Source organism: Capsicum annuum, chromosome 6, assembly GCF_002878395.1.
Source record: "Capsicum annuum cultivar UCD-10X-F1 chromosome 6, UCD10Xv1.1, whole genome shotgun sequence".
In the NCBI taxonomy this organism is placed as follows: Eukaryota; Viridiplantae; Streptophyta; class Magnoliopsida; order Solanales; family Solanaceae; genus Capsicum; species Capsicum annuum.
Window position 1 is genome coordinate 218,044,038 of NC_061116.1, and position 9,314 is coordinate 218,053,351.

Below are 9,314 nucleotides of genomic sequence, written 5' to 3' on the forward strand. Positions count from 1 at the left end.
GTTGTTTATTTAATACTATAACATACACATAATAATTTATTTTTTATATAAAAAATTTACTATTAATTTATGTGAGACACACGTGCAAAGCACATATATTTGACTAGTATATATATATATATATATATAAGCTAAAAAGAATTTGGAGGGTAATTGTGTCTTATTCTAATTTTATCCCAAGGATAACTTAACATGGGATAATAATCCCACCATATCTATGGATAACTTATTCCGAAACTAATTATTAGTCCCGAAATAAGTTATCCCAAGTATTAACAACCAAACAAGGAAAACAATTTTTTATCCCGGGATTATTATTTTATCCCGAAATTATTTACATCCAAATCGCAAACCAAACGACACCTAAAACTTTGACTATTGTATCTTGATAATTTTTTTTTTTATAATTAATTAACAAAAAAAAGTTACTTAAAAAAATTCAAGTTATACAACTAAATAGAACTTTAATTTCAAATCAACCCTACTTCAAATCCTTATTACATATCACATATCTAAATGAGCCTAATAAAACACTTTACAAATTTGGATTGTATTATGTATCGAGACAAAAATCTATAATTCGGTTATTACATGGGAACAAATTACGACACCGTATAACGTCTCTGTCACTGTTCTCCTCCATACTAATTTTGTATCCCTCGTAACTTTTTTTCTCCTCAATAATCAAAATCCCTAATTTATACGCAGCAATTTGCAAAAAAATAGAAAAAAAAATCTCCCTTTTTAGGGTACTGTACCAATTTATTTTGTCTCCCCCCTCTTTTTTGTGATACTTTATTTATTTATTTTTGGATTATAGAGGGGTGATTTTCATCTGTAAAAGTTGATTCTTGCAACTGTGTGGTGAAATTTAATTAGGGTTTGTATCATAATTTCTGGGTCTTTATCGATTTTCTTGCTTTTGAAAAAATTCTTTTTTTTTCTTCAATTGTTTTTGGGTTTTGGCTATTTGAGCTTTCTTACTGTGTTCTTGATTTTGATTAAAAAATCTTTTTTTTTTGGAGTTTAATTGTTTTTAGGTTTTGGGGTTCTTGAAGTTTTTTTTTATTTAAAAAGTTTTAGGGAGTTATTTTTATGGCATTTGAATGCCCAAAAGGTAAAAGTTTGAGAATTTGTTCAATTCAACCCTCGAATAATCGAGATAAGCTGGCATTAGATTCGCAGAAAGGAAAATATTTGTATAAATTAGATATTGTGAATTTGAAATGTGAAGAGCTGGTTGAAGTAGATGAGGTTGTTTCTGAATGTCGAACGATCACTGGACTTCCTTTGGCATTGATATCGGAGATATTTAATTGTTTAGAACCGAAGGAGCTAGGTATTGTTTCGTGTGCCAGTGCATTATTGTATCGGATTGCATCTGAGGACCATGCGTGGAAGGAGTTTAGAGCCAATATTGTGTTCGGATGAGAAGTCGTGGAAGGAGCTGTTTGTGGAGAGAGAGTTCAGAAGTAAGACATTCATGGGACGGTATACTGTTGATATGTTGTATGGTCATACTGAGGATGTTAGAAAAGTTTTTGTTTTGTCGTCAAAGAAACTTGTGTTTACTTCAGGTTATGATCAAATAGTGCGGATCTGAGACTTGTAAGAAGGGCTGTCGATTGCCTTAGCTCCTCCTCTTGGCTGCACTATCCGTGCAGTTGCAGCTGATTCAAGGCTATTAGTGGCTGGGGGTACTGGTGGATTCATACATGGATGGAAAGCAACAACAACAGAAACAACAAACCCAGTGTATTCCCACAAAGTGGGTTTCTGGGGCATACATGGATGGAAAGCGAATGATGGAAATCCTCATTTGTTTGATCTTAGCGCACCTCACGATCAGGATGTGGAATTCCAAGTTTGGGAACATGACGGGCCAATAACATGCCTTGGGACACGAGTATTCGTGTTTGGATCGATCTTCTCTAGAATGTTTGAAAGTTTCGGTACACAGTGACTGGGTTTGGAATCTTGCTCCCCATGATGCAACAGTGGCGAGCACAGCAGGCTTGGATCTTTATGTTTGGGATACTAATAGTGGGTCAAAACTTGCTATCATCAACAATGCTCATGCTGGTTATACTTACTCTCTGGCACGAAGCCACACTGGGAAGCTTCTGTATACTGGTGGGGAAGATGGAGTTATTCACATGTTTGAGATATTTGGAAATGCTAGGTACCATGTCCGGGAGGTTGCCACTTGAATTCCTCATTTGAGTGCTGTTTACTCTCTTGCATTTGAGTTCCCTTGGCTTGTATGAGCTTCAAGTGATGGAAAACTTTCACTTATTGATGTGAGAAAACTGTTGACAACAAACCGGAATTACATACCGAATAATTCTTCTAAAACTGTGAATCTGGCTGGCAATGTAGAACCACCCCAAAGAATGCTATATGGTTTTGGGAGCAATTTGTTTGCAGTGGATGCTGGATGTAACCGAATTGTGTGTGCTGGTGAAGAAGGTGTTGTTAGGATCTGGAACTTCTCTCAAGCTTTGGAGATTGAGCAGAGGGTCCGAGCTCTAAGAGGTTTAAGGTTAGAGAATAGAATGAGAAGGCGTAATTGTCAGCTGGAAAGGAAGGAATGGTAAAGGTAGACGTGGTGATCAATGCTCATTTGCAGAAAAGAAAGGATGGTTTGGAAGGTGAAGGCCAATACCTAATCATTTATGAAAAGGCATTTTTTGTTGTTGAAAGCGTCCATAGATTTGACTTTAATCTTGAAGGTATAATGGTATCCTTTACAACTCTTCCCCTCATTTCTCTTATTTGATCTGTCAAAAAATTTACTTGTTAAAAAAACTAATGTTGGCTATGAGATTTTTATTTCAAAGCCGTGCTGGCATATTGAGAAATTAGATCAGTAGTATCTTGTAGGGGCGCCTTGGAGTAACTGGTAAAGTTGCCTCCTCGTGACCAGGAGGTCACGGGTCCAAGCCTTGGAAACAGCCTCTGGCAGAAATGCAAGGTAAGACTGCGTACAACAGACCCTTGTGGTTGGGACCTTCCCCAGACCTTGAGCATCACGGAAGCTTTAGTGCAACGGACTGCCCTTAGTATCTTGTTGAATTTGATTTCATTTCAGGAACTTATAGTGGACACAGAATCTCATTAATTAATGAGTAATTCATACTGTAACAACTTCAGAGGATATGAAGTATCCCTGAGCTAAGAAATAGATAGAAAATTTCAAATTATCTCCTAATTTTCATTCATCGCTGGGATTTCAATTATTTCTTCTCTATACTTCATCTTCGATTTCGAATTCAATTGTGTTTTTCGGAGTATTTGTGTTTTCACATTGTATCTATGTTTACACAATTTTACGTATTTGTTTATATCCAATATATTTGTATCCTCACATTGTATCTATCTTTGGCAATTTCATGTATCTGTTTATATACAGTTTGATGTATCCAGTATCAAATTTATCTAATGTATCCCGGCACATGTGTCTGGTGTCAAATATGCACGAATAAATTCAAATAACTAACCTAGTATCTAGTGTGTTTGTGCATAGATATATACTTAGAAGAAGAAGAAAATTAAAATACATAGATGCACACACATAGATGCACAAATACAACTTTTTGGAAGAAGATGCGTAGACAATATAGATATACAGATACACATATAGCCCACTTGTCTGTCATAGATACATAAATACATAGATACATATACGTAGGTACACAAATACATCTTCAACAAGTCAAATTTGGGAAAAATTTCCGGCGTTGTCACCCAAGATCTATTCAATTTCCTTCTTCATCGGAGATCTCTTGTGCTTGACTTTGGCTATCTCTCCTTCATTTGTGAAAAGCCCATGAATGCACCCCAAAGGTGTGGCCTAGCGGTTCAATGAAGTGGGATGAGTATCATGAGGTTTCAGGTTCAACTGAGACAAATACTAGGTGATTTATTTTCATTTGTTCTAAGCCTTGGTGGACAGGGTTACCTGCTATGTGTTGCTGGTGGGAGGTGATAGGTATATCTTGGAATTAGTCGAGGTGCACGCAAACTGACCCGGACACCATGGTTATCCACAGAAAACTCCGTAAATGCACAAATGCAACTTTGAGTAACAAGATACATAGACGATACACACATAAACACACAGATAGACATACGTATCTTCCCAAAGTTGCCCTCTCATCTCTCATAGATACATAAATACACATACATAGATACACAAATACATTTTCAACAAGTCAAACATCATGAAAAATTCCTGCTATGTCGTGGAGATCTATTCGATTTCCTTCTTCACTGGAGATCTCTTGTACTCTACTACAAAATCACGCTGCTGACCAAGAGCTCCGGCATAAAAGAGTATATATCTCCGCCGACCAATGGAGCTCCTTTCCTATTATTCCGTCAAAATTTTTCGTGTATGGATGGTAGAATGCGGGATAGAGAACAGGAGAGAGAGCGAGTTAGAGAACAAGAGTGAGTACGATTGAACAACGGTAAGCGTGATTTTGGGGAGGGGGGGATTAGATAGATAGATACTTGAGAGAAAATTTCAGCTATAATAAAAGGGAGTGTATCTAAATCTAGATCGGGTAGGTATATATTTAAGTAGTGAGAGATCATGTAATTATTTTAAAGTAAAGAGAGATTTAATAGTTATCATAAGGATGTTTGGTTATTTGCGTAGTTTTTTCATTAAATTTAGCAACACATTTGGATTGAGACAAAAATCTATTATTGCGTTATTACATAAGAAATTATGACACGTAGTTCTCAATGTGGCTTTCACTCTCCTCCTCAACACTTAATGTGGAAGTTTCTCTCAACTTTTTTTCCCAAAATTTCCAAATCCTTAATTCTTGTGCAACAATTTGCAAGAAGAATCGTCCATCTTTTAGGTATTATACCAATTTTTTCCTCCTTTTTTGAGATACTTTTGTCTCTCTCTTTTTTTTTGGGAGGAATATAGAGAAGTTCTTTTTTGGGTTGTAGTTTTTAAAGGTTGCGCTGAGATCAAACAAATGAGGATTTTCATCATTCGCTTTCCATCCATGTATGAATCCACCAGTACCTCCAGCCATTAAGAGCCTTGAATCGGCTGCAACTGCACGGATAGTGCAGCCAAAAGGGGAAGATGAGGCAATTGACCGCCCTTCTTCCAAGTCCCATATTCACACTATTTGATCATAACCTGAAGTAAACACAAGCTTCTACGAAGATAAAACAATAACTGTTCTAACATCCTTAGTATGACCATACAACATATCAATAGTATAACGCCCCATGAACGTGAACGTATTACTTTGGAACTCTCTCTCCACAAACAGCTCCTTCCACGACTTCTCACACAATATTGGCTCCGCCCACCTCTCACAATAAAACTCCTTCCACACATGGTGCTTGGATGCAATCCAATACAACAATGTACTAGCGCATGAAACAATAGCTAGCTCCTTTGGTTCTAACCGATTAAATATCTCCGATATCAATGCCTCGGGAAGTTCAGGGATCAACCGACAATCAGAAACTACCTCATTAACAGCAACCATCTCATCACATTTTAAATTCATAATACCACCTTTAGCATCTAATTTATACAAAGATTTTCTGTTCTCTGAATCTAATGCCATACTATCTTGATTTTTTGAGGGTTCAATTGAACAAATTCTCAAACTTTTGCCTTTTGGGCATTCAAATGCCATAAAAATAGCGCCCTAAAGCTAAAAATAGTTTCAAAAAAGAAACACCAACCTAAGATGACCAACGACAACCTAAAAATCAAGAACACGGTAAGAAAGCTCAAATAACCCAAACCTAAAAATAGTTGAACTCCAAACTAAGATTTTTTTTTTCAAAATCAAGAGCACGGTAAGAAAGCTCAACTAGCAAAACCCAAAAACCATTGAAATCCCCCACCCATAAAAAGTTTTTTTAAGAGCTAAAAATTGAGCAAAATCAGAAATTCCAACAAAAACCCCAATTAAATTTAGCGAACAGGTGTAAGAATCAACCTTTAAAAACTATAACCCAAAAAAGAACTCCATACCCCCCTCCCCCCAAAAAAAAAAAAAAAGAGAGAGAGACAAAAGTATCGTAGATGAATGGAAAAGGAGAAAAAAGTTGGTATAATACCTAAAAGATTGACGATTCTTCTTGCAAATTGTTGCACATGAATTAAGGATTTGGATATTTGGGAAAAAATATTGTGAGAGGTAGGGGGAGCCAATATTGTGTGAGAAGTCGTGGAAGGAGCTATTTGTGGAGAGAGAGTTCTGGAGTAATACGTCCATGGGGTGGTATACGTTCCGGATTAGATAGATAGATACTCAAGAGAAAATTTCAGCTATAATAAAGGGGAGTGTATCTAAATCCAAATCGGGTAGGTATATATTTAAGTAGTGAGAGATTATGTAATTATTTTAAAGTAAAGAGAGATTTAATAGTTATCATAAGGATGTTTGATTATTTACGTAGTTTTTTCATTAAATCTAGCAACGTGTTTGGATTGAGACAAAAATCTGTAATTGCGTTATTACATTAGAAATTATGACACGTAGTTCTCAATGTCGCTTTCACTCTCCTCCTCAACACTTAATGTGTAAGTTTCTCTCTTAACTTTTTTCCCAAATATCCAAATCCTTAATTGCTGTGCAACAATTTGCAAGAAGAATCGTTAATCTTTTAGGTATTATATCAATTTTTTTCTCCTTTTCCCTTCACCTGCGATACTTTTGTGTCTCTCTTTTTTTTTGGGGGGGATTATGGAGAAGTTCTTTTTTGGGTTATAGGTATTAAAGATTGATTCTTACACCTGTTTGCTAAATTTAATTGGGGTTTTTGTTGGAATTTCTGGTTTTTGCTCTTAAAAAAACTTTTTTTTTGGGGGAGTTCAATGTTTTTTGGGTTTTTTGCTAGTTGAGCTTTCTTACCGTGCTCTTTATTTTGAAAAAAATAATCTTAGTTTGGAGTTCAATTGTTTTTAGGTTTGGGTTATTTGAGCTTTCTTACCGTGTTCTTGATTTTTAGGTTGTTGTTGGTCATCTTAAGTTGGGGTTTCTTTTTTGAAACTATTTTTAGCTTTAGAGCACTATTTTTATGGCATTTGAATGCCCAAAAGGCAAAAGTTTAAGAATTTGTTCAATTGAACCCTCAAAAAAATCGAGATAGTATGGCATTAGATTCAGAGAACAAAAAATCTTTGTATAAATTAGATGTTAAAGGTGGTATTATGAATTTAAAATGTGATGAGCTTGTTGCTGTTAATAAGGTAGTTTTTGATTGTCGGTTGATCACTGAACTTCCCGAGGCATTGATATCGGAGATATTTAATCGGTTAGAACCGAAGGAGCTTGCTATTGTTTCTTGTGCTAGTACATTGTTGTATTGGATTGCATCCAAGCACCATGTGTGGAAGGAGTTTTATTGTGAGAGGTGGGGGGAGCCAATATTGTGTGCGAAGTCATGGAAGGAGCTGTTTGTGGAGAGAGAGTTCCGGAGTAATACGTTCATGGGGCGGTATACTATTGATATGTTGTATGGTCATACTGAGGATGTTAGAACAGTTTTTATTTTATCTTCAGAGAAGCTTGTGTTTACTTCAGGTTATGATAAAATAGTGCAAATATGGGACTTGGAAGAAAGGCGGTCAATTGCCTCATCTCCCCCTCTTGGCTGCACTATCCGTGCAGTTGCAGCTGATTCAAGGCTCTTAGTGGCTGGGGGTAGTGATGGATTCATTCATGGTTGGAAAGCGAATGACGGAAATCCTCATTTGTTTGATCTTAGTGCACCTCCGAACCAGGATATGGAATTCCAAGTTTGGGAACATGATGGGCCAATAACATGCCTTGCGTTGGATTTCAATAGGATGTATAGTGGTTCATGGGACATGAGTATTCGTGTTTGGGATCGATCTTCTCTGGAGTGTTTGAAAGTTTTGATACACAGTTGCTGGGTTTGGAATCTCGCTCCTCATGATACAACAGTGGTGAGCACAGCAGGCTCGGATCTTTGTGTTTGGGATACTAATAGTGGGTCAAGACTTGATATCGTCAGCAATGCCCATGTTGGTTACACTTTTTCTCTGGCGCGAAGCCATAATGGGAAGCTTCTGTTCACTGGTGGGGAAGATGGAGCTATTCACATGTTTGAGATCTTTGAAAATGCTAGGTACCTTGTCAGGCGTGTTGCAACTTGGAATCCTCACTTGAGTGCTGTTTACTCTCTTGCATTTGAGTTCCCTTGGCTTGTTTCAGCTTCAAGTGATGGAAAACTTTCACTTATTGATGTTAGGAAACTGCGGAGAACAAACCGGAACTCCGCTGTTGAACCACCACAAAGAATGCTACATAGTTTTGGGAGCAATGTGTTTGCGGTGGTGGATGTTGGATGTAACCGAATTGTGTGTTCTGGTGAAAAAGGTGCTGTCAGGATCTGGAACTTCTCTCAAGCTTTGGAGATTGAGCAGTGGATACGAGATCTAAGAGGTTTATGGTTAGAGAACAGAATCGGAAGGTGTATCCATCAGCTGGAAACGAGTGGTGAAGGTAGACGTGGTGGTCAGTGTTCATTTGCAGAAAAGAACAGAATGGGAAGGCGTATCCATCAGCTGGAAACGAATGGTGAAGGTAGACGTGGTGGTCAGTGTTCATTTGCAGAAAAGAAGAATCAAATGGATGGTGATAGAAACAAGGGCAACAACTCGTACAACAACAGGCGTAGGATGGTTTGGAAGGTGAAGGCCCCGAAGTGACTGCAGTTTATCATTGATCCTCAGAGTAATTCTATTTTGCCAGTTCCTAATCATGTATGAAAAGACTTTTTTTTGTTGTTGAAATCTTCCATAGACAGTTTATCAGTCTCTTGCAGAAATGCAGGGAAAGGTTGCGCACAATTGACCATTGCAAAATATGATGTATTAATACTGGTTGTATTAGTAATGCTTGTGTTAGCTGCACTTGCATAGCTATGCTTGTATGTTTCTTATGCAGTATTTGGTTTGACGTATTAAAAATAACATGAATTTCATAATTCTTAAAAAAGAAATTTACACAAATACCCTCCATATATTTGTTGGAAAGGGCGGAACATTTTTTGAAGGATAATTGTGGCTTTAATCATGCTAATGCATACATTAGATCCATTGCATTACTAATGCTATGGATTTTGAGGTATTAGTAATACACACCTGTATACACAATGGAGTGTATAACTAATGTCTTGCATTAGTTATACATAGTCTAAAAAAATGTATCAAACAAGGTATTAGTAATATACAAGACTAATGCATGCATTATTCTTTTTTTATGCACCGGGATGCTTGCTTTAAAACACAATGA

At 36.8% G+C, this 9,314-nt stretch overlaps 2 pseudogenes; both read left to right on the top strand.

Moving 5' to 3' along the window:
* Nucleotides 1–1,095: 1,095 nt before the first annotated feature.
* Nucleotides 1,096–6,070, top strand: LOC107875718 (annotated as a pseudogene).
* A 153-nt stretch (nt 6,071–6,223) lies between these two features.
* LOC124899354 lies at nt 6,224–8,932 on the top strand (annotated as a pseudogene).
* Nucleotides 8,933–9,314: the final 382 nt, after the last annotated feature.